The sequence below is a fragment of the Podarcis vaucheri genome, assembly GCF_965113315.1.
Source record: "Podarcis vaucheri genome assembly, chromosome: 4".
Taxonomy (NCBI): domain Eukaryota; kingdom Metazoa; phylum Chordata; class Lepidosauria; order Squamata; family Lacertidae; genus Podarcis; species Podarcis vaucheri.
In genome coordinates this window covers 10732137-10757743 of record NC_138762.1, presented here as the reverse complement: position 1 = coordinate 10757743, position 25607 = coordinate 10732137, and the positions used below count along the sequence as shown (strand labels likewise).

The window sequence follows — 25607 nt, the reverse complement described above, 5'->3', positions numbered from 1 at the left end:
CAGGCATTGCCTGTGCTTGTGCCTGATTGGCCTTCCCACCCACCCAAAAAATCATTTCCCTACCTGAACCTTGCCCCATCGCACTGTTGTAAACAAAAATCTGCCCTTTTCCCTTATGGGGTATCGCAGAGCCCATATAGAGTCCTTACATAGGTTCCCTATTGGTAGGAGAGAATGACAGAGGCCAACCAGAGAATATTGAGAAGCAAAGCAGCTAGTAAGCCTGATCTTTATTGATCTGTTGCAACAGGGTGCTCCCCTCACCCGCAGGATAGACGAGGAACCCAGAAAAATGGCATGCAAGGCCTTATAAAGACTTTTGAAATTCCCACCCTGTAGATCAAGACCACCCCCAGAAACATCATACATACATCACAGAAGGGGTGTAACCTAAGACCACCCCCAGATACATCACACCTACATCACAGAAAAGGCGGTCTTAAAACAGAAATTTGAGTGTTGTTTTCCTCTGTTGTTTTTTATCTCCTGTCTGGCAGGTTACTTGATTGGATTTCCTGGGTAGCCTGGCCAGTCTTTTGTAATGATAAATACTTAGTTCCTGGGCCAGGTCACAGGCTCACACCCTATTCATATCTGAAATGTGCCCTTAAGACAGGATTTGTGAAGGAAAAGACAATGGGGAGGTTTCCCAGTTTGACCTTGCAGAGAAAACATTTGGTCAGTTTGGGAATCAAAATGGTTCCAGGTCGGTCTTCCTGTACTGATCTATGTACGTGCTTGGTTGGTATGCTTATGAACATTACCATATATCTAAGACCTCAAAATTCCTATCACAGTATGCAGTGCCTTTTATTTAAACTCCCCAAATAAAAAAGGAAAAAAAAAAAAAAGCAGATTGCAAGTTTTGGTTCTGAGCGCATTGAGAGGAACTCAGTGGCAGGAAAAGGAGGGGGGGAGATAAAGACACACACACAAAACCCAGCTTCTCTCTAACACACTTGCAGGTCTAGAGAAAGCACTTAGGTCGCAGCAGGATAAAAATGTCCTGAAGACAGCGGAAAGGGATTAAACTTGCAGACCTGGCACCTCTTCATGACAGGTTTCGTCTTATAAACAGGAGGTAAAGAACAAAAAAAGACCACCCACTGCTTGAGACTTCAGTTTGTTAGGAGCTGAAATTCAGGTCTGTTGGGAGCTGAAATTCAGGTTTGTTAGGAGCCGAAATATTTTTACAAGAACCTTAAAAGGGAGAGTAGGCTCTCAGGTTCAAACAATATTATTAGTACTATTATTAATTGCATTCGTATCCCACCTCTCCCATGTGGCGTACACTATTCTCCCCATTTTATGCTCACAACAACCCTGTGAGGCTAAGAGATAAAGTGATTGGTCCAGGGTCATACAGTGAACTTCATGGCCATGTGGGATTCGAACCCTGATCTCCCAAGGTCCAAGTCCAACACTCTAACCACTGCACCACACTGACTCTCGATATCCCACCAGGCGGGTGGGGCTGTTGGTTTGACTCAAGTCTCCGCGGGAAAACCTTGCCCGGCTTTTGCACGCATCGCCACAAAAATGGCAAAACTAGCACAAAAACACCAATGCCTGGGAGTCATTTTGGACTCACAGCTGTCCATGGAGGTGCAGGTCAATTCTGTATCCAGGACAGCTGTCTACCAGCTCCATCTGGTACACAGGCTGAGACCCTATCTGCCCGCGGACTGTCTCGCCAGAGTGGTGCATGCTCTGGTTATCTCCCGCTTGGACTACTGCAACGCGATCTACGTGGGGCTACCTTTGAAGGTGACCCAGAAACTGCAATTAATCCAGAATGCGGCAGCTAGACTGGTGACTGGGAGTGGCCGTCGGGACCACATAACACCGGTTCTGAGAGATCTGCATTTGCTCCCAGTACGTTTCCAAGCACAATTCAAAGTGTTGGTGTTGACCTTTAAAGCCCTAAACGGCCTCGGCCCAGTATACCTGAAGGAGCGTCTCCACGTCCATCATTCTGCCCGGACACTGAGGTCCAGCTCCGAGGGCCTTCTGGTGGTTCCCTCCCTGCGAGAAGTGAGTTACAGGGAACCAGACGGAGGGCCTTCTTGGTAGTGGCGCCCACCCTGTGGAACACCCTCCCTTCAGATGTGAAGGAAATAAGTAGCTATCCTATTTTTAAAAGACATCTGAAGGCAGCCCACTTCAGGGAAGTTTTTTTTAATGCTGTATTGTTTTTAATACTTGATTGGGAGCCGCCCAGAGTGGCTGGGGAAACTCAGCCAGATGGGTGGGGTATAAATAATAAATTATTATAATATTATTATTATCTAGAGATCCTGCGAGTCTTTGTGAGTTCAATCCCAGGAACCCTTGCATGGTGGTAGAAATTAGCCAGGCACGTTTTGCTACTGGCACGGGTTCAAATTATGACCACACGGAGTTCTCCGGGGGCCAGGTGGATGATGGACCTCTCGATTTGCCTGGCCCCTCCAGTTTTCTGGAGCAGGTACATCTTATTCATTGCATTCCCCCCTGCCCCCGTCCATTTCTGTTTTAATGTTTTGCACAACACTTAAGAGATTCTGTTAGAGATTGTAGGAAAAGACCTGCCAAGGAAAGTGAAAAATATCTTCATGTATGCGACAACGGCGGCAAGAGTCCTAATAGCACAAGGATGGAAGAATGAGGAAATCCCGACTAATGAACTATGGCAAGAGAAACTGATGGACTACGCAGAATTGAAAAAACTGACACATAAACAATCGGACAAGGATAACTGGGACTTCAGAGATGAATGGGAACCCTTTACAAAGTACTTAAAGAAACAACACAATGAACTGGACTCCTTGGCAGGTTTTGAATAAACAACCACAAACTTTTTATTGACAACAGCTAGTCAGACAAATTAAGGATCTATACAACTTTGTAACATGCAGAGAATAACATTTGTTGATAAACCAGAGAGAGGAACTGAGGGAAGTCTGGGGGGGGGAGGGGGGTTACTTTATGGGGAGGGGGGAAATGGGGGGGATTAAGGATGATATGTTTTTTGATAAAATGTTTTGTTGAAATTCCTAATAAAAATATTTTTAAAACAGAGATTCTTTTTTCTTTAAAATATAAAGTGGAATCAAAACGAAATGAATAAAAAATAAACCTCACCGATTTTAAAAAAGGCGCCTAGGAATTCTGTTGCGGCAACAATAACCTAGGGTTAAAGGTGCCCTTTCTAACACTGCCCTTGCGGCTCGTGGAGAGTTGGGAATGTGAGCAAAAAGGTTTGGAGGGAGCGGCTGTCCTGTTTGTGGGCTTTTTCAATGGTGCCCCCAATATACGCAATTTTGCTTAAACTCCTTGGAATGTAATGCCCAGGTAAATTAATTAAATAATAATAATAATAATAATAATAATAATAATAATAATAATAATAATAATAATATATTTGTACCTCGCCCATCTGGCTGGGCTTCCCCAGCTACTCTGGGTGGCTTCCAACAAAGATTAAAAATACATTAAAATGTCACACATTAAAAACAGCCTTCAGATGTCTTCTAAATGTCAGGTAGTTGTTTATCTCTTTGACATCTGGTGGGAGGGCGTTCCACAGGGTGGGCGCCACCACCGAGAAGGCCCTTTGCCTGGTTCCCTGTACAGTGGTACCTCAGGTTAGGAACTTAATTCGTCCCGGAGGCCCGTTCTTAACCTGAAACTGTTTCTAACCTGAAGCAGCACTTTAGCTAATGGGGCCTCGCACTGCTGCCGCGCCGCCAGAGCATGATTTCTGTTCTCATCCTGAAGCAAAGTTCTTAACCTGAAGCACTACTTCCATACATCCACTGTATTAGTATTGCACTATTCTGCCTTGGTCAGACCACACCCAGAATACAGTGGTACCTCGGGTTAAGAACTTAATTTGTTCTGGAGGTCCGTTCTTAACCTGAAACTGTTCTTAACCTGAAGCAGCACTTTAGCTAATGGGGCCTCCACTGCTGCCGTGCCACCAGAGCATGATTTCTGTTCTCATCCTGAAGCAAAGTTCTTAACCTGAAGCACTACTTCCATACATCCACTGTATTAGTATCTCACTATTCTGCCTTGGTCTTACCACACCTGGAATACAGTGGTACCTTGGGTTAAGAACTTAATTTGTTCCGGAGGTCCGTTCTTAACCTGAAACTGTTCTTAACCTGAGGTACCACTTTAGCTAATGAACGAAAAAAATGAACGAATTCCTATGCCCCACAAATAACCCAGAGATGCATTTTAAATAAAAACATACATTCTACTCATGTAAAAACACGCTGATTCCCAGACTGTCCGCGGGCTGGACTGAGAAGGCAATTGGGCCAAATCCAGCCCATGGGCCTTAGATTGCCTACCCCTGCTATAAACAGTAGTTTGTACGACATACCTGCAAATGCCAACTTGCCCCACTCCTCTAAACTCCCATCTCCCAGATTGCGCCAGCCAGGACCTTTTGCTGTCAAGTTCCAAGAAAATAAACCATAGAAGGCGAAGGAAAATCTTAGAAAGCCGCCAGTTTGAGGCAGCCTTGCCGCCAGACAGGAGGATGATGAAGAGCTTGGGTTGAACACCACAATGCCACAAGTCCTTAGCCAAAGTGCCTCATCTCCCCACAGCCCTTGGCAGACTTGCGAACGTTATGTTGCAACACACAAAGCAATTGGAAGAGGCGATGGGTCTGTCAGAAGTCCTCAGCAGGCACAGAAAAGGGGAAGGGCAGCTTCAACCACAGCCAACTCGCTATTGCACAAGACAACGGTACTCTGACCTCAACTGGGAGAGGGATCACAGCTAAGATGTGGGTTTGAGGGGTTTCATTTGCACCCAGAAAGGGCCGGGGAATCTTCAGTTAGAAGTGGAAGGAAGGAGCAGTTCCAGGGAAGGAGAATTGGCAGATGAAATGGGCAGAATACAGTGGTACCTCGGGTTACAGACGCTTCAGGTTACAGACTCCGCTAACCCAGAAATAGTACCTCGGGTTAAGAACTTTGCTTCAGGATGGGAACACAAATCGTGCTCCGGCAGCAGCTAGAGACCCCATTAGCTAAAGTGGTGTTTCAGGTTAAGAACAGTTTCAGGTTAAGAACAGACCTCCAGAACGAATTAAGTGCGTAACCTGAGGTACCACTGTATGCTGAAATGGCTGAATTAACGAGTAGAATTCAAGACCAGGAGAAGGAAGTTTTTAAGAAAGAATGGGGGAAATCGGTGGAATATTTGAAAAATCATTGTAAACGACTAGAAACATTAGCAGGATCAGACCTGATCTGAAGGCGGGCTGCGGGGAGAAGAGCGCTTCTCTCCGCTGCCGGCCCCACAAGCGCCTGGGGGGCAAATAAATTTTTTCCCCTTTATTTCCCCCCCAAAAAGCTTGATGCGTCCTATGGGCCGGTGCGTCCTATGGGGCGAAAAATACGGTAAGTTCCTGGCCGAGTGGAGATTTGAACCCAGGTCTCCCAGATCACAGGAGTGGGATAGAAAGACGGCACTCCATCAACTTCTCCAGATCATTCAAGCGGCTCCTGCAGCCTCCCAGTTCCTGATAGGAGGGGCATGGCATCGCAGCAGAGACAAAATGTTCCAAGATAAAATAAGCTGGCCTCAGGGACAATCAGGAGTCTGCTTTGCAATTTACGCACGGCTCTAACCGATTAATCAGGTTAATTAAACTGAGGAAACGTCTCTATTTCTGGGATGCGGTTTTTGTTTATTTGGAGCGCAGGCTGGGACTGCTGGGCAGGTTTAGCCTGGAGAAAAGGAAACTGATATGAGAGCCATCTTGAAATATGGGAAGGACTCTCCCCATGGAAGATGGAGCAAGCTTGCTTTCTGCTTCTCCAGAGGGCAGGATCCGAACCCATGGATTCAGGCGACAAGGATTCTGACTAAATATTAGGAAGAACGTTCAGAGGGGAGGACCTATTCAACAGGGGATTTACTCCTCCCAGCAGTAAATCACAGCATGCAACAAGAGTTAAGTCTTTATTAGCAAAATTGGCAAAGGAGTGTCAGGCCGAATGAGCACAAGAATCTCATCGGAGGTGGGTCTTGCCCGAGGGATCAGTTGCTGAGACTGAAAGTCTCCTCCTTCTCACAGCCAGCTAAGTCCCCTCCCTCTCCAGGGTTCTTTCCCCAAGCAATCGGAGACTGTGCCTGCATGCAGCCAACCTTTCCTCCACCCTTTTCATGCCTCTTCTGGTTCTGGGAGACAAGCGAGGAGGGGAGCTTGTTGCAGCAGGAGGGGGAGACACCTGTGACTCTTCACCAGCCTGACCCATCTCTTGGCCTCCTTCCTCTCCAGCCTCTGCTTCTGCTTCCGATTCTGGCCTTCTCTCTGCCACAGACTCTCCCTGCTCACTAAACTCTGTGGCCTCTGCAGCTTCCGACACCCCCAGTCTTCTCCCTCTGACCTCTCATCCTTGTTCCACCATCACTCTCCGGCCAATGAACCTTCTTCCCTTGGGGGTCCCCCAGCTGGTTCCTCCCACCATTCTTTTGCGTCCAACCAGTGGTGTAGCATGGGGTCCAAGGGGGTGGTTGCTCCGGGCAGAAAATTGAAAGGGATGCAAAATTTCAACACCTGGTGCTGCCTCAATATAGCTGCAGGCTTCCACACAAAACGGCTTCTCCATGCAAACCAGAAAATGACCTCTCCAGACAATGGAACAACTTTTCTTATCTCTGTGACTGAGATCTCCTGGGTGACATGGATGCCGTTAGGCCAGGCATGGCCAAACTTGGCTCTCCAGATGTTTTGGGACTACAACTCCCATCACCCCTAGCTAACAGGACCAGTGGGTATGGGATGATGGGAATTGTAGTCCCAAAACAGCTGGAGGGCCAAGTTTGGCCATGCCTGCATTATGTGTGTATTCCAACCATTTACCTTCCACCCACCCCTTCTGTGCAGCCATGGGCTCTGGCAACCCACGCTACACCACTGCTTCCAACCAGCCCGCAACACTGGGCTAGAATGCCTTGAGATGTGCTCAAGCCCTCGCCTGTGGCTGTTGCACCACAGGGCATTGCTAACAACAGGCAAGCTTGCAGGGATGCTTGCTCACCGCAAGCGATCTTAACGACGAGGAACCGTTGAGAAGCTTCAACGGTTCCGAGGGCAGGGTTTCCAAACGGCCGTTTGAGATGCTGCAAGATCTACGGGTGAAATTCCTGCAGCTGCAAGGAGTCCCCATTGGGGATCTGCTGTGCCGCTTTGCAAGCCAATCTGACACTGATGCCTTCAGCCCACAGACATCGTTCCAGAGCCTGTCCGTGCCCAAAGCTGAACTGCCTGCCCTGAGCACGGCTGGCTGACCACAGGCTAGGTGCCAACCTGCGGGAAAGATTCCTACAGCTACCACCTGCCAAGGCAAGGAAGTGGAACAAGCCAGCCGGTGTCTGGGCAGGATTCCAGAAGCGTTGGTCTACCGTCTCAAAAAGACAAAAGGACTATTGTGGTGCCACGAGGGGCTTGGGGGGGCTGATGCACACAAGGGAGTGTGTCTCTGTGCCGAAACATTGGAAACAACGTACGACAGGACAATTGCATGGCTGCCTTGAACATCGCCCCTTGCAAATGTTCCCCAGCACCTGCACGGGTCTTGCACAAATGAGGTTGTGATCAGTGGCATGCGGTGAATTTTTTTGTAAGGGCAGAGGCGCCAGCTTGCGAGGGTGATTGGCGGGGGCGGGGCGGGGCCAACGCTGGGACATCCTGACATCACAAGCAGGAGCATCACGTCTCCCTCCCTAAGCTGGGAAGCTTCCCGGGCTTTGGGAAGAAGGCAACAGGCTTTAATACTTGAATACTTGAAGGGACGTGGGTGGCGCTGTGGGTTAAACCACAGAGCCTAGGACTTGCTGATCAGAAGGTCGGCGGTTCGAATCCCCGCGATGGGGTGAGCTCCCGTTGCTCGGTCCCTGCTCCTGCCAACCTAGCAGTTCAAAAGCACGTCAATGTGCAAGTAGATCAATAAGTACTGCTCTGGTGGGAAGGTAAACGGCGTTTCCGTGTGCTGCTCTGGTTCGCCAGAAGCGGCTTAGTCCTGCTGGCCACATGACCAGGAAGCTGTACGCCGGCTCCCTTGGCCAATAAAGTGAGATGAGCGCCACAACCCCAGAGTCAGCCACGACTGGACCTAATGGTCAGGGGTCCCTTTACCTTTTTACTCTAATTTACTGGGGAAATCGGTTCCCCAAGATATTGGCCAAGGATATTCAGGAGGAATGTGGCCACTTCAAGAGCCCAGATCCAAGCTCAATCCTTGAATGAGTTATGAATTCAACACTATATCCCAATCTCCCCCAACCTGAGGCCCGGTAGATGTTTTGGACTTGACACCAAACTGGGAGGGGTGGCTAACACTAGATCAAGGGAAGTAATAGTGCCACTGTATTCTGCTCTGGTCAGACCTCACCTGGAGTACTGTGTCCAGTTCTGGGCACCACAGTTCAAGAAGGACACTGACAAACTAGAAAGTGTCCAGAGGAGGGCAACCAAAATGGTCAAAGGCCTGGAAACGATGCCTTATGAGGAACGGCTAAGGGAGCTGGGCATGTTTAGCCTGGAGAAGAGGAGGTTAAGGGGTGATATGATAGCCATGTTCAAATATATAAAAGGATGTCACATAGAGGAGGGAGAAAGGTTGTTTTCTGCTGCTCCAGAGAAGCGGACACGGAGCAATGGATCCAAACTACAAGAAAGAAGATTCCACCTAAACATTAGGAAGAACTTCCTGACAGTAAGAGCTGTTCGGCAGTGGAATTTGCTGCCAAGGAGTGTGGTGGAGTCTCCTACTTTGGAGGTCTTTAAGCAGAGGCTTGACAACCATATGTCAGGAGTGCTCTGATGGTGTTTCCTGTTTGGCAGGGGGTTGGACTCAATGGCCCTTGTGGTCTCTTCCAACTCTATGATTCTATGATTCCCATCAGTCCTAGGTATCGCATGCTGGAGGTGTTAGAAACTCAGATATGCAAGCTAGGTGCCCGATGGCACATGAAATCTAGGTTGCAATCGCCACAGCAGAATGTCTTTTCACCAGGGGGTTGGATTAGCTCAGGGGTGTCCCCCCCAATGCTACAATTCTATGATCTCAACTACAGTTGTACCTCGGAAGTTGGACGGAATCCGTTCCGGAAGTCCGGTCGACTTCCAAAACTTTCAGAAACCAACGCGCAGCTTCCGATAGGCTGCAAGAAGTTCCTGCGGCCAATCGGAAGCCTCACCGGACGTTCGGTTTCCAAAAGAACATTTGAAAACCGGAACAGTCGCTTCTGGGTTTGCGGCGTTCAGGAGCCAAAGCATTTGACTTGCAAGGCGTTCATTAACCAAGGTACAGTGGTACCTCGGGTTGCATACGCTTCAGGTTACAGACTCCACTAACCCAGAAATAGTACCTCAGTTTAAGAACTTTGCTTCAGGATGAGAACAGAAATCGTGCAGCAGTGGCGCGGCGGCAGCAGGAGGCCCCATTAGCTAAAGTGGTGCTTCACGTTAAGCACAGTTTCAGGTTAAGAACGGACCTCCGGAACGAATTAAGTACTTAACCCGAGGTACCACTGTACAGATGTACCTTGCTTGACTGCAACTTGCTCTTACAACAATTCACTTGTCTGGTATGCAAGGAGAGACACTCTCAGTGGAAATGGAAATGATATTAACCATGGACTAAAGCCGAGGGGTTTATAAACTGGGGTCAAACCTGGTGCCCAAGAATCTCTGCATTTGGACCTGCGCCAGTAGCAAAACGCGCCCAGCTAATTTCTAACACTGCATCCTGGCTGTGGCTGAGAGTATGATTCCAAACCTTTAGAGGACACCAGGTTGCCGGGGCAGAGGCAGGCTGCTCTACCCACTAAACCGTACTGCCCAGCGTATGACTATATGCCACTGGAGAAACAGCAACTTTTGTCTCTGCGGGACTCATTAAAGTTTATCGACAGGGAAGGGCATGCACACATCTATTTCCGTCCCAAACGAAGGATTATTTCAAATAGCCTGCTGAGCCAAATTCCGCCAGCCAGGCACTCTTGCAGAGCAGCTACATAGCAAAACCACAGAGATAAGACAAATATCAAGCCTTGGCTGTAAGCAGACGAAGCAGGAAGGGAACCTCACTTTGCCGAGCGGAACTTACTTCTGAGTAAGCACGTCGCAAGGCTCGGATTGTCAGAGGGCCTCACTGCAGTCTGAATTTCACGTTTCCGATCTTATATCCGTGCCTACCTGCTTTGGGGTATCTGTCTTTCTGCAAACCGCCCCCCCCCCTGCAAAAAATATAAGTCTCGGTGCTCCAAAATCATTTTGCAGTGGTACCTCGGGTTAAGTACTTACCGTAATTCGTTCCGGAGGTCCGTTCTTAACCTGAAACTGTTCTTAACCTGAAGCACCACTTTAATTAATGGGGCCTCATGCTGCCATGCCGCTAGAGCACGATTTCTGTTCTCATCCTGAAGCAAAGTTCTTAACTCGAGGTACTATTTCTGGGTTAGCGGAGTATGTAACCTGAAGCGTATGTAACCTGAAGCGTATGTAACCCGAGGTACCACTGTACTTTATCCAAAATCTGGCACAAAATAATGTGATAAAGGGTCTCTTTCTCTGTTCTTTTTTCTCTTTTCTTTTTCTGTACAATCGTGTTTTGTATTTTCTCATAAACGAGTTTGAACTTCATTGTTTAATATGTTAAAAAACTATATATAAAAAATTGGTGGGGAGTTGACTGAGAGAAAGAACCAGCCCAAAAGTGACACACGGCCGGCCTTCTCTCTGTGTCTCCTGCCTCGCTTGGCTTGAAACTCTCAAGAAACTGCAAAGACAAATGTAAAAGGAATACTTGTCTTCAAAAAAGTGTGCGCAGGGCCCTCCTTTGCACAAACGCTGCCTCCTCCTTCCACAGGAGGGCCAGTGGAGGAACCAGCTAAGGGAGAGTGGGAAAAGTCCCACGCCTCATGGAAAAGCTGCTTGCGTTCATAGAATCATAGAGTTGGAAGAGACCACAAGGGCCATCGAGTCCAACCCCCTGCCAAGCAGGAAACACCATCAGAGCACTCCTGACATATGGTTGTCAAGCCTCTGCTTAAAGACCTCCAAAGGAGGAGACTCCACCACACTCCTTGGCAGCAAATTCCACTGTCAAACAGCTCTTACTGTCAGGAAGTTCTTCCTAAGGTTTAGCTGGAATCTTCTTTCTTGTAGTTTGGATCCATTGCTCTGTGTCCGCTTCTCTGGGGCAGCAGAAAACAACCTTTCTCCCTCCTCTATATGACATCCTTTTATATATTTGAACATGGCTATCATATCACCCCTTAACCTCCTCTTCTCCAGGCTAAACATGCCCAGCTCCCTTAGCCGTTCCTCATAAGGCATCGTTTCTAGGCCTTTGACCATTTTGGTTCAGTGGCGTGGAAGAGAGATGGAATTCAGGAGTTCAGGAGAAGAAGAGGTCTGCAGATGGATGGGGTCAAGGGCTCATCTACTCCGGCCTCCTGTCCTATTCCTGGCCAAGCAGATGACTGCAGCAAACCCGCAAGGAGGATTCAAGCACAAAAGCATTCTCTCCTCCTCCTGAGGTTTCCAGTAGCTGGCGTTAGGAAGCCCTGTTGCCTCTCGCCGATGCACCTTTTAAATAAAACGCAGGTCACTTTTTTAATGACACGCTTTCCGAGTTCTCCAGAGGCTGGTTCGCAAGTCCTCATCCAGCTCAAGGGAAGTACAGTGGTACCTCGGGTTACATACGCTTCAGGTTACGTGCGCTTCAGGTTACAGATTCCGCTAACCCAGAAATATTACCTCGGGTTAAGAACTTTGCTTCAGGATTAGAACAGAAATTATGCAGCGGCGGCAGCAGGAGGCCCCATTAGCTAAAGTGGTGCTTCAGGTTAAGAACAGTTTCAGGTTAAGAATGGACCTCCAGAACGAATTAAGTACGTAGCCAGAGGTACCACTGTAAAGTGGTACCTCCGGTTTTGAACGGGATCCGTTCCGGAGGTCCGCCCATATCCCGAAGTTTTCGCAACCAGAGCACTGCTTCTGTGCATGCGCGTGGTGCGGTTTAGCACTTCTGCGCATGCGCGAGCAGCGAAACACTTCTGGGTTTGCCACTTATAAACACCATCTCCAACTCCTTGAAAGATTCCATCAATCGTATCTCCAAAAATTTTTACACATCACCTGGGAAGGCAGGTGAACTAATGCCAGTGTACTGGAAGAAGCAAAGATCACCAGTGTTGAAGCAATGATTCTTCAAGATCAACTTTGTTGGACTGGTCATGTTGTGTGGATGCCTGATGATTGTCTTCCAAAGCAACTACTCTATTCAGAACTTAAAAATGGAAAGCGAAAGGCTGTCGGTCAACAACAGAGGTTGAAAAACTCTCCCAAGGCAAATCAGAAAAAAATGTAGTATAAACATCGGCAACTGGGAAACACTGGCCTGCAAGCGCTCCAATTGGAGAACAGCCTTTACCAAAGGTGTCACGGGTTTTGAAGATGCTCAAACTCAGGACGCAAGGGAGAAACGTGCTAGGAGGAAGGCACGCTTGGCAAACACTCACCGTGATCAATTCCTGCCCAGAAACCTCTGTCCCCACTGTGGAAGGACATGTGGATCCAGAATTGGCCTCCACAGCCACTTACGGACTCACTGTTAAAACCGTGTTCATGGAAGACAATCTTATTAGGCTATGAGTGATCGCCAAAGAGAGAAGACTGCCACTGTCGTGCTTTCTATCATTTTAAAGTGCTATTTCACGTTTAAATTTGGTTTTCTTTCCCTTTCCTTCTCCTTCGCAAGCCGCTTTGATTGCAATAGCAAAAAATCGCTAACAGAAATCACCTTGTGCAACCACACTTGGAAGACGCTAAAAAGTTCAGATGGTGTCAGCTGGAAATGGCAGAGCTGGAAAAAGTTCAGAAATGGCTATCCAAAAATGATCAAGGTGCAATTCTCCCTTTTTAAGTTGGGGGAACCATGACCGGGAGCGTATAAAATTATGGTGCAGAGAAAGCAGGGATTTCTTCCCCCTGCCACATAACAATGGAACTCAGGAACATACAATAATAATAAAAATGAACGTTGGATGATTCAGGCTAGACAGAAAGAAGGAGGGCACAGACCATTGTTAATCTGCAGAATGTGCTTCACGGATAGCCACCAACTTAGGTGGTTTGAAAAGAGGATGAGACAGACTGGTGGAAGTCAAAGCCTTCCCTGCGGTGGCTGGAACAGGAGGACAGAGACACAGAGATATACGGAAAGAACAATCTCATTGTCTGGATAGGTCTCACTTCCTGGCTCACACTGAGAGGCTATTTTTAAATGTTCCCAGGGATGGAAAAGAGAGCTGCTTATAGGCACCAACGAGGGTTAGTTAGAAAAAGTAAAGACTTTAATGCAACTGGAACTGGTAACGTTTTGTTGTTGTTGCGAACACAAAATGTAGCAGCAGGAAGAAGAGGTCCTTCTGCAACACAGTTATTATTTACAGTGGTACCTTGGTTATCAAATGCCTTGGTACTCAAACCATTGGAACCCGAACGCTGCAAACCCAGAAGTAAGTGTTCCGGTTTGCAAACTTTTTTCGGAAGCTGAACATGCTCCGTTTTGAGTGCTACACTTCCGATTTGAGTGTTACGCTGAGGTCTGTCTGTTTTTGCTATTTATTTTGCGTTTTTGTTTTCGTGACTGTGTGGAACCCAGTCCAGCTACTGATTGATTGGTTGTGTGACTGCAGTACATCCTTTATTGCTTTCATTTTATGGATCAGTGGTCTCGTTAGATAGTAAAATTCATGTCAAATTGCTGTTTTGGGGTTGTTTTTACAAGTCTGGAACGGATTAATCCGTTTTGCATTACTTTCTATGGGAAAGTGCGCCTTGGTTTTGGAACGCTTTTGGTTTTGGAACAGACTTCCAGAATGGATTAAGTTTGAGAACCAAGGTAACACTGTGGTGCAATTTTTATAAAATCCCTGCCAAGGCAAATGCAGTTCCAGGCTGAAGACTGGAACAGTCACAGGAAGAGGTGACTTAACAGGACGCCTTTAGTGTAGTTCGCACGGAAAACTGCAGGCCAGGCTCTGATTGGTTTTCAAGAATGCTACTGTGCTGCGCAGAAGCACTAGAGACTAGACCAGGCACCCCCGAATTCGGCCCTCCAGATGTTTTGCGACTACAGTTCCCATCATCCCTGACCACTGGTCCTGTTAGCTAGGGGTGATGGGAGTTGTAGTCCCAAAACATCTGGACGGCTGAGTTTTGGGGTGCCTGGATTAGACTCACCCTGAGAAGGTACAATTGTGCATTGTTGTCCATTGCCTGTATCCCATTGCAAAGTGGGCTGAGACAGAAGCCTACAACGACCCTTCAGTGCTGGGAGAGTAGAGTTTGCAGTACCCTTATAGCTTACAGTAGGCCATGGCTACTTAGGTAAAGGTAAAGGGACCCCTGACCATTAGGTCCAATCGTGGCCGACTCTGGGGTTGTGGCGCTCATCTTGCTTTATTGGTCGAGGGAGCCAGTGTACAGCTTCTGGGTCATGTGGCCAGCATGACTAAGCTGCTTCTTGCGAACCAGAGCAGCACATGGAAACGCTGTTTACCTTCCCGCTGGAGTGGTACCTATTTATCTACTTGCACTTTGACGTGCTTTCGAACTGCTAGGTGGGCAGGAGCAGGGACCGAGCAACGGGAGCTCACCCCATTGCGGGGATCTGAACCGCCAGCCTTCTGATCGGCAAGTCCTAGGCTCTGTGGTTTAACCCACAGCACCACCTGCGTCCTTCCATGGCTACTTAAGTTACCCCCAAAAAATCCTTCTCCCAGATCAAGCCTTTAGTTGCACGGAGTATCCTCCTGCGGAACTGGCTGTATTTTTTTATAATGTCCGCCCCGCCCCCCAACAAACAGACAATACTACAAGACGTGAGCTAAGGGATATTTGGCTTTAATGCTTACTTTTCTTTTCTTTTCAGCCACAGGTAAATCAAAGAAACACTGCAACAAAACCATCACTCCCTCTTAACAGCAAACTCAGGTATGACAGCTGATGGAAAAGGAGGCTGCCTAAAAATACAAGGGGAGTTTTCAGCAAGCTGAGGGCAGGGGAGGGTTGAATACTAAGATTTTGAGGACAACAACTGAAGTGGGATTATAGAATCGTAGAGTTGGAAGAGACATCCTTGACAGATTAGAGAACTGGGCCAAAACAAACAAGATGAATTTTAACAGGGAGAAATGTAAAGTATGGCACTTGGGCAAAAAAAAATTTAAAAAAATGAGAGGCACAAATACAAGATGGGTGACACCTGGCTTGAGAGCAGTACATGTGAAAAGGATCTAGGAGTCTTGGTTGACCACAAACTTGACATGAGCCAACAGTGTGACGCGGCAGCTAAAAAAGCCAATGCAATTCTGGGCTGCATCAATAGGAGTATAGCATCTAGATCAAGGGAAGTAATAGTGCCACTGTATTCTGCTCTGGTCAGACCTCACCTGGAGTACTGTGTCCAGTTCTGGGCACCACAGTTCAAGAAGGACACTGACAAACTGGATCGTGTCCAGAGGAGGGCAACCAAAATGGTCAAAGGCCTGGAAACGATGCCTTATGAGGAACGGCTAAGGGAGCTGGGCATGTTTAGCCTGGAGAAGAGGAGGTTAAGGGGTGATATGATAGCCATGTTCAAATATATAAAAGGATGTCACATGGAGGAGGGAGAAAGGTTGTTTTCTGCTGCTCCAGAGAAGCGGACACGGAGCAATGGATCCAGACTACAAGAAAGAAGATTCCACCTAAACATTAGGAAGAACTTCCTGACAGTAAGAGCTGTTCGACAGTGGAATTTGCTGCCAAGGAGTGTGGTGGAGTCTCCTACTTTGGAGGTCTTTAAGCAGAGGCTTGACAACCATATGTCAGGAGTGCTCTGATGGTGTTTCCTGCTTGGCAGGGGGTTGGACTCGATGGCCCTTGTGGTCTCTTCCAACTCTAGGATTCTATGAACATTGTAGACCATTTATGGCGGCTACATTCTGCCTCCACAGCTAGAGCAATACTTCAGGTGATGGAAAGAGGGGAGAGTTGCTCTTGTGTTCAAGACCTGCTTGCTGGTTTCTCACTGGCATCTGGGTGGTCACTGCAAGAACAGGACGCTGTACTGGGTGGGCCACTGGCCTGATCCAGCAAGCTCTCCTAAAAACAGAAGACAGGTGATCTGATGGAGAAGAGCACAGCTGGCTGGTACCTTGAAGATGAGCACTCCTGTTAGGAGGCAAGGATGCACTGCAAAATTTTGTTGCAAGTCCTACTTGAAATAATTACCGGCCAGGCTTGCAGGACATCACCCTCTTTTGACCAAGAGTGCATTTTAGGACACATCCATCCCTCCTCTGTAGCTGCACATTTGCAAAGGAAGTTCAGCAGGGTGGGGCAGCTGGTCTTTTAAGGACGTTCATCCATCATCATTGATCATCTCATTCATTGCCCCCCAGAGAATTTTCCAAGGAACACGGCTTGGAATCCTCTGCTATGACCAATCCCACAGTGAGCCAACACTACAACATTCACAGGCTCACTAATGCCAGTGTGTTGGAAGAAGCAAATATCACCCATGTCGAAGCAATGATTTTTCGACATCGATTTTGTTCAGTTCAATGTTGTGCGGATGCCTGATTATCGGCTTCCAAAGCAACTACAGTGGTACCTCTGGTTACGTACTTAATTCGTTCCGGAGGTCCGTTCTTAACCTGAAACTGTGTTTAACGTGAAGCACCACTTTAGCTAATGGGGCCTCCCACTGCTGCCGCCACACGATTTCTGTTCTCATCCTGAAGCAAAGTTCTTAACCTGAGGTACTATTTCTGGGTTAGCGGAGTCTGTAACCTGAAGCGTATGTAACCCCAGGTACCACTGTACTCTATTCCAAAATGGAAAGCGTAATGCTGGTGGTCAACAAAAGAGGTTCAAAGACTCTCTCAAGGCAAATCTTTAAAAATGTATTATAAACACCGACAACCGTGAAACACTGGCCTGCGAGCGCTCCAGTTGCAGAACAGCCTTTACCAAAGGTGTCATGGGCTCTGAAGACGCTTGAATTCAGGACGAAAGGGAGAAAGAGGAAGGCACGCTTGGCAAACCCCCACCGTGATCAACTCCTGCCCGGAAACCAATGTCCCCACTGTGGAAGGATGTGTGGATCCAGAATTGGCCTCCACAGTCACTTATGGACTCATTGTTAAGTTCGTGTTCATGGAAGACAATCTTACGGGGGATCACCAAAGAAGAAGACAACAATCATAAACAGGGAACCTGCCTCTCCCCAAGTTGTCTGGAAGGAGAGCTCTACTAGACCAAGGGAGACAGACTACAACTTTGTCTGACGCATATCCTCAGTTGCCGCAAGGAGAACGGACGTTCACCAGGGGCACCAACTCCCAAGAGATGCTCAGAGGGTGGTGAGATGAGAGGTCTCTTCCGGGGTGGCCCCAGTGTGGAATGTTCTTCCCAGGAAAGCCTCTTTGGCAAACATTACAGTCTCAGGGATGACAGACAAATATATGGTTCTCTCCAAATGCCTGGGAAAATAAGTAACAGTCCATTTTGGGGTGGTTTATTGTTTGGATGGGTGCGGGGGTTATTTTAGGCTGCTGTTTGTTTTCATTCATTTCATCAGTTTCGAACCCCGCTTGACTGTAAAGAAACCTCGAAGCGGTTTGCAGGTATAAACACCAAACAATAAAATCGTCAGTAAGACTTTAGGAAAGTTAAAACAAGAATAAACAACAAACAGATTAAAACTCACACCAACTTTCTAAATATCTGGGTAGGCTTGTCTTAAGCAAAAATGCTTTTAGCGGGCGGGCTTTACCTGCTAATAGTAACACGAACCTGGCCCTCGTTGCCGTTTCAGTATAATTGCTTTAATGCATTTTTGATTTATATATTTTATTCTGCCTGTTCTTGTTCCTGTTAGTCTTTCCTGGACTCCTTCAGACCATGAAAGCGATGCATAGATTGGATGGAAAGGAGCCCTAAATGTGTGGCGGTTTTGCACCTCTATGCAGAATTTGTCTTGTTTCTTCTATTAAGGCTAACGCAGACCAAAGCTGTGTACACCTTTATATATCTTTAAACCATATTTCCCCCCCTCAAAGAATTCTTTAAGGGCTGCTGGGACCTCTTAACCCTGAGAGGACTAATTGACATTGCCCAGAACTCTTTGAGGGAAAGAATGTGCATTAAAGGTATGCACAGCCTGTTTTCGGTTTCTGAATCAGCAGAATAAGGCTTCCGTCTGTTTATTTTTTTTAAATACCCCCCCAAACCCAAACGCACAATGGCTCAGAGTCGATTCATCTGTCTCGGACTTCCTTTTGACTAAGGCATGACTAATAAACCTTTCCCCATTTTCTTGCCCGGTTGCAAAGTTCACCAGAGGTTTTCTTTAAATATGACAGTTTTTCTTTCCTTCTTGCAGAGACATGAATTCTCTCCATGCTGGAAATCTGGGCCTTGACTTGCCTACATGCATAGGATCGCAGAACTGTAGAGTTGCTGGGTACTACTGAGGGGCAGATCTAGTGCAACCCCTAGCAATAGGATCGCAGGGGGCACCCATATTAGTACCCGTGGGCACAACTTTTTCAGGTGGACTTCTTCCCCTGTCTACAGCACAGAAACCGGAGCGGCGTCCTCGTCCCTCGCTGCTAGCTGCCCACCCAGACACTTGACCAGCTCCCATCATCTGCTACCTCAAAGTGTCTCGAAGCGACTTGCATTGCAAAACAAGAAATAGCAACAAATCTCACCGTGCGCAGGAACAAGGATAAAACCAGAACCTAAAAAGTGCGTAAATAGTCACAAAAAGACATATCCAACTCACGCCACCGAAAGCGTGAGATGCCATACGCATATCCAATAACCCTCCAAGTTGAGGGCAAAAAAGTCCTGGGTAAATAAAAATGGCTTTGCCTGGTGCCTGAACATAGGCAATGACTCTGCCAGGTGGGCCTCCTTGGGGAGGATATTTCACAAACAGGGAGCCACCACTGAGAAGGCCCAGCTGGTCCAACCTAGCAGAGCCACCCACCTTGAAGGCCATGCCATGCTATTTTCTCACTTGACACTCATGCCTGTTCATCTTCCTTTGCCTGTTTTTATGTTCTTATGTTCTTTGTATACTGTGTTACCGTATTTTTCGCTCCTTTAAGGAGCGTGTGGCTCCTACAGCCTTTTCTATGAGGAGGGAGAAGGGACTGACTGGCCGCGTGGAGCTTGTGTGCGGCTCTTGGGGGCTTTTCCCGCCTGCCTCCCTCCTGCATTCACTCCATAAGACACACACACATTTCCCCTTACTTTTAGGAGGGAAAAGGTGTGTCTTATGGAGCAAAAAATACGGCAGTCTTATTATGTTAGCCACCTTGAGCCTGGCTCCAGCTGGGACGGGTGGGGTACAAATACAATATTATTATTGTTGTTATTATTATTATTATTGTTGTTGTTGTTGTTGTTGTTATTATTGTTGTTGTTGTTGTTATTGTTATTATTATTACAGTGGTACCTCTGGTTGCGAATGGGATCTGTTCTGGAGGCCCGTTCGCAACATGAAAAGAACGCAACCCGTAGCGGCATATCTGCGAACACGCGGGTTGCAATTCGCCGCTTCTGTGCATGCGCGTGACGTCATTTTGCGCTTCTGCGCATGAGGCAAAACCCGGAAGTAACCCTTTCTGGTACTTCTGGGTTGCCACGGGAACGTAACCTGAACGTAACATGAAGCGGACGTAATATGAGGCATGACTGTACAGTCATACCTCAGGTTGAAGTAGCTTTGGGATGAGTATTTTCAGGTTGCGCGCTGTGGCAACCCAGAAGTAACGGAGCGCATTACTTCTGGGTTTCACCGCTCGCCCGTGCGCAGACGGTCAAAATGAAGTCACGCGCATGCGCGGAAGCGGTGAATTGTGACCTGCGCATGTGCAGACGCACGGATGCGGGTTGTGTTCGCTTCAGGATGCGAACGGGGCTCCGGAATGGATCCTGTTCGCATCCAGAGGTACCACTGTATTATTATTATTATTATTATTATTATTATTATTATTATTCCTCATTCTCCAATGACAATTTCAGATTGTAGATTCCTAGAGAGCAGAGACCCACCTCTCCTAGGCTGTGCACAATACAGCAAGGCACCACAGGCAGTGAATCAGAGAATTGTAGAGTTGGAAGGGACCTTCAGGGATCATCTAGTCCAACCCCCTGCAGTGCAGGAATCACAGCTGAAGCATCCCTGACAGATGGCCATCCAGCCTCTGCCTAAAAACCTCCAAGGAATGTGCCGTGTAAAAAACCCCGAAACAATGATCTCTTCTTACATCAAAGACAGGATATTCTAAAAGTCGGAGCGATTCCTGCTTTCTTCTTTGGCGCAGACATTCAAGCATTGCACCCACACCCAGCCAAGATCTCTATTTTTACGTCCTGGGATTTCAGTCCAGACAGGGCAATTGACATGTCTGGGCTTATCTCCCAAGAGCAAACTTTTTAACCTCTCTCAAGCTTTGTGTTCAGAGAAAGGGGTTTCCCCTCCCTCAATTCAGGAATCCCTTTAATCCTGTCATAACTTACTAGGGAAGTTTTTACAGCAAAGGTCCCAGAAACAGGCTCCTACTCACTTTCACGACTCTTTTCCCGATAATTTAGCCTGTTTGGGGGATGGGGGCGGGGGAGGAAGGAGAAGGGAGAGAGAGGAGGGTAAACTGCAAGGTGGAGGGTTGCTGTGGGTGGGTGGGTGGTCATGAAAACAGAGAAGAGGGCAATGTTTGAAAGCCAAGACTGGGCACTGGAGGCAGGCACCAGAACGCCAGCCGCCGATCATATTACTTGCAGCCACCGTGGCAATTGCTAGCACACTTCCAGGAAGAGGAGAAACCCAGATCAGAAAGTGGAAAGAGGGAGCCAAAGGAAAGGAGCAGTTCAAGATTCTAGAAATACAGCGGTACCTTGATTCTCAGACTTAATCCGTTCCAAAAGTCCGTTCCAAAACCAAGGCGCGCTTTCCCATAGAAAGCAATGCAAAACGGATTGATCCGTTCCAGACTTTTAGAAACAACCCCTAAAACAGCAATTTGACATGAATTTTACGATCCAACGAGACCATTGATCCGTAAAATGAAAGCGATAAACGATGTACTGCAGTCACACAATCAATCAGTAGCTGGACTGGGTTCCACACAGTCACCAAAACAAAACAAAAAGAGCCGCAAAAAGAAAAGCGCAAAATAAATAGCGGAAACAGACAGACGTCAGAGTAACACTCAAATCAGAAGTGTGGCACTCTAAACGGAAACGTAATACTCGAAACAGAGCAAGTTCGGATTCCGAAAAAAGTTCGCAAACCGGGACACTTACTTCCGGGTTTGCAGTGTTTGGGTTCCAAGTTGCTTGAGTACCAATGCGTTTGAGAACCAAGGTACGACTGAACAGTGGTACCTCGGGTTAAGTACTTAATTCATTCCAGAGGTCTGTTCTTAACCTGAAACTGTTCTTAACCTGAAGCACCACTTTAGCTAATGGGGCCTCCTGCTGCCGCTGTGCCACCAGAGCACGATTTCTGTTCTCATCCTGAAGCAAAGTTCTTAACCCAAGGCACTATTTCTGGGTTAGCGGAGTGTGTAACCTAAAGCGTATGTAACCTGAAGCATATGTAACCCAAGGTACCACTGTATAGCCAATTTCATTTGCCTTGGGAAGGCAGGTTTCCTCACCCAGCGGAATTCCCTTTCAGACTTGACAGGAGGCGAAACCTCCTCCCTAATGGAGAACAGCCTTTCCCAAAGGTGTCATGGGCTTTGAAGACACTCGAACTCAGGATGCAAGGGAGAAATGCACTAAGAGGAAGGCACGCTTGGCAAATCCACACCGTGATCAACTCCCGCCTGGAAACCAATGTCCCCACTGTGGAAGGATGTGTGGATCCAGAATTGGCCTCCACAGCCACTAAAACCCTGTTATGGAAGACGATCTTACTCGGCTACGAGGGATTGCCAAAGAAGAAAGAAATTGGTTCCCATTGGTATCACCCGATTTCTCCACACGTGCAGCTCAGCGAGGCAACAGAAGGGTCCCAGCAACTCAGAGGCAGTACACCTGCTTGGAGTGCAGAACGTCCCATTTTCGAAACCTAGCATCTTAAGGTAGGGCTGGGAAGGGCAGCTGTCTGAAGCTCAAGAGACCCACTTATGTCTGACTCAGTCGAAGGCGGATTCTTATGAGCTTACGGTTCTGGAGTACCTGCTAAGCATGAAGAAGACACCAGGTTCAATCCCTGGCACTTACAGGTAGGGATGGGAACTCCCCCGTCTGAAACACTGAAAGGAGCTCCTTCCAGTCAATGAAGACCCGCTTTCAGATGGTTTGCAGAATGAAAGAATCCTAGAGTCGGAAGGGACCTCAAGGGTCATCCAGCCCAACCCCTTGCAATGCAGGAATAATAATACAGTGGTACCTCGCAAGACGAATGCCTCGCAAGACAAAAAACTCGCTAGATGAAAGGTTTTTCCGTTTTCGATTTGCCTCGCAAGACGAATTTTCCTATGGGCTTGCTTCGCAAGACGAAAACGTCTCGCGACTTTGTTTCCTTTGTCTAAAAACAAAGACATGTTTTGTTTATAAAGTTAATTTATTTTCCCTTCAATTTTTGAACTGCTCTTTACAGTATGTGTGACTTTAAAGAGCAGTTAATAAACTGTTGTTGTACCAAATTTGGCTTTGTTTGGACTTTTTTTGACCATAGGAACGCATTAATTGAATTTCAATGCATTCCTATGGGATTTCGTGCTTCGCAAGACGAAAAATTCGCTAGACGACAAAACTTGCGGAACGAATTAATTTCGTCTTGCGGGGCACCACTGTAATAATAATTTATTATTTATACCCCGCCCATCTGGCTGGGCTTCACCAGCCACTCTAGGCGGCTTCCCAAAAAATATTAGAATACTGTAATACATCAAACATTAAAAGCTTCCCTAAACAGGGCTGCCTTCAGATGCCTTCTAAAAGTCTGGTGGTTGTTGTTCTCTTTGACATCTGGAGGGAGGGCGTTCCACAGGGAGGGCGCCACCACCGAGAAGGCCCTCTGCCTGGTTCCCTGTAACTTGGCTTCTTGCAGTGAGGGAACCGTCAGAAGGCCCTTGGTGCTGGACCTCAGTGTCCGGGTAGAATGATATGCAGTTGCCCTGTATGGGAATCAAACCTTCAAGGTTGCCATTGTCAGCACCACGCTCTCACAAACTGAGCTCTCCAGGCTGTGACTCCAAAACATCTGAAGGGAACCAGGCTAGTGAAAGATGGACAACATGAAACTCAATTCTGCTAATCCTGGAGTGGCGGAGCGAATTGTACAACTGGAATAAGGAGGGGCCATTTTTCAAATGCTTGCTCAAATCATTATTCCCCCACCGCCCCACTTATTTGCTTTTTTAAAAAAGGAAACAGAAACACATGGGGGGTAATGTTCCAGCTGAGCCTGCACCTTGCGCAGAAACTTGCAAGCGGGGAGCATCCCAAAACATGAACTCTGACCTCCAGCGGTGCAGTCCATTCCCCATTTCAGAACCACACCACCTTATTCTACTACCCACATGTCTCGATCCCTCGCAGCTACATAGTGGGTTTCGAAGTTCTGTTCCTGGTCCGTTCACATGTGCAAGGCATCGCTGGGTGTGTGCAGAGTAGACCAACAGGCTAGTGTGTGTACATGCAAACACACATTTGCCCCTTCGTTTTAATGACCCGTTCACCACCTTACAATGTTTGTCCTCTACACTTTAAATGTCTTAAGTATGTAACTACCTAAACACCTAAGGAATCCAATGAATTCATTCCACACACTATCATGTGTTAGCTGCATCCAAGGCTAATAAACACACCGGCAAGGCAAAATAATAATAATAATAATAATAATAATAATAATAATAATAATAATAATAGCTTATTCGCAGTGAAATGTTTTAAGCTCCTCACTCAGCGGGCAAGAAAGCAGTTCCATTTGAAAGCATCCTTTCTTAAGCCAGAACTTTGCAAAAGTCCTGGAAAATAATGAATGCCTTTGATTTCAGGAAGGGAACAAACACAAACAAACACACACACCTCTCCTGAACAGATCGGCTTCAAGGGCGTCCCTCGGTTTTGATCTGCTCGCTCCATCGCAGTTTCTCTGGAAACCGACCCTTTAAGTTTCAAAGCACGTGTGTGTGTGTGTATACGCTTGTTCCACCCCCGGGGACAGAAATGGGTGCTTTAAAAATCCCCACCCCAAGTATGGATGGATGGATAGGAAACAGACCAGGTATCCAACGTGGTAGTTTAGCATCGAGTAAATAAAATAAAAAATGAATGAATGAAAGGGGGAAAGATGCAGGACATCAGCACGTCTGAATGCGCCCATGATGGAGGAGATGTGGCGAGCCTGCCTTCCCGTCAGGGGAAGCGAGCTCCGGGGAAAACGCGGCGCAACTTTCATAAAGCTCACCTTTGTCTGCCTTTCTCCAGCTCTTGCAACCTGGAAAGAGTCCCTCCCCGCGCCTGCTCTCCGCAAACGATGCGAATCCGATTCGCATTCGCGCCCGCCCTTTCCCAAGTTCGGGTCGCCGGCAGAGCAAGCCAGCGCCGACCCCCACCCCTTCCCTCCCAAAAAGACTTCCAAGAGAGGGTTGCCAAAATCGGAAAGTTTTGCAAGAAGAGCACAGGCGGCCGCTCACCTTCCTGTTTTATAATTTTTGGCTTCGGAGACTTGCAATGGAGGAGAGGTTTCTCTGCTTCCGTCTCCTCCTCGGCAGCCAAGCTCCTCGCCAAGCGGAGCAGACCCGGGCTGGGAAGACGCAATTTCCAAAAGAAAAATACAACCAGACCGGCAATGGAAAAAGAAGGGGGAGGAAAAAAAGCGAGGCTTGCAATGGAATCCACAAGGAAAGCAGCTTTCCGAAGTAGCCGAAGCAGCTGCCGCCTCCACGGCCAGCGCTTTGCAAAATCGCGGCTGCTCGGCTTGTCTCTTTTTGTGGAAGTCCCCAGCAGGCGAACTGGATCTCTTTTCTCCGCGCACACACACACAAAACACACCCCTCTGGGATCAGCCTTTCACCTCTGCTCGATGCAACCCCTCCTCCTCCTCCTCCTCTTCTTCCCCCTTCAGTGCACTAATCCCTCCTTCTTTCCCCGCATCTCCTCCTCTCCAGCGGCCGGGCGGGCAGGCGGGCGGGCGCGCGCTCTGTGCTAGCATGTGCCGGCTGCCTCTCCAAAGGCACCAGCTGAACGGCGGCGGCGGCGGCTGCAACTCCTCTTTCCCTGCCTTCCCCGGGCGGGGAGCGTCTCCAAAGTGCACAACCAAGGCGGCCGCCAGCTGGTTTGGAGAGGGCGCGCACTTGGGCTGCTGCTGCGCGCGCGGAGAGAGGCGCACAGGGATCGTCTCTCTGAGTTGGGCGGGTGGCTGTTGTTGTTGTTTAGTCGTTTAGTCGTGTCCGACTCTTCGTGACCCTCTGGACCAGAGCACGCCAGACACTCCTGTCTTCCACTGCCTCCCACAGTTTGGTCAAACTCATGTTCGTAGCTTCGAGAACACTGTCCAACCATC

The 25607-nt window shown here is 47.8% G+C and overlaps 1 protein-coding gene across 2 annotated transcripts in view; it reads right to left on the bottom strand.

Moving 5' to 3' along the window:
* Nucleotides 1–25145, bottom strand: part of TSKU (tsukushi, small leucine rich proteoglycan) — a 35236-nt gene extending 10091 nt beyond the window's left edge. The window contains exon 1 of one of the 2 annotated variants that reach the window (XM_082219499.1): nucleotides 24739–25145. The gene's annotated coding sequence lies outside the window, so the exon portion shown is untranslated. Of the gene's footprint in view, nucleotides 1–24509; nucleotides 24652–24738 lie in introns of those variants that run through there. The other variant, XM_082219500.1, reaches the window with a different exon arrangement.
* Between the last annotated feature and the right edge of the window lie 462 nt (nucleotides 25146–25607).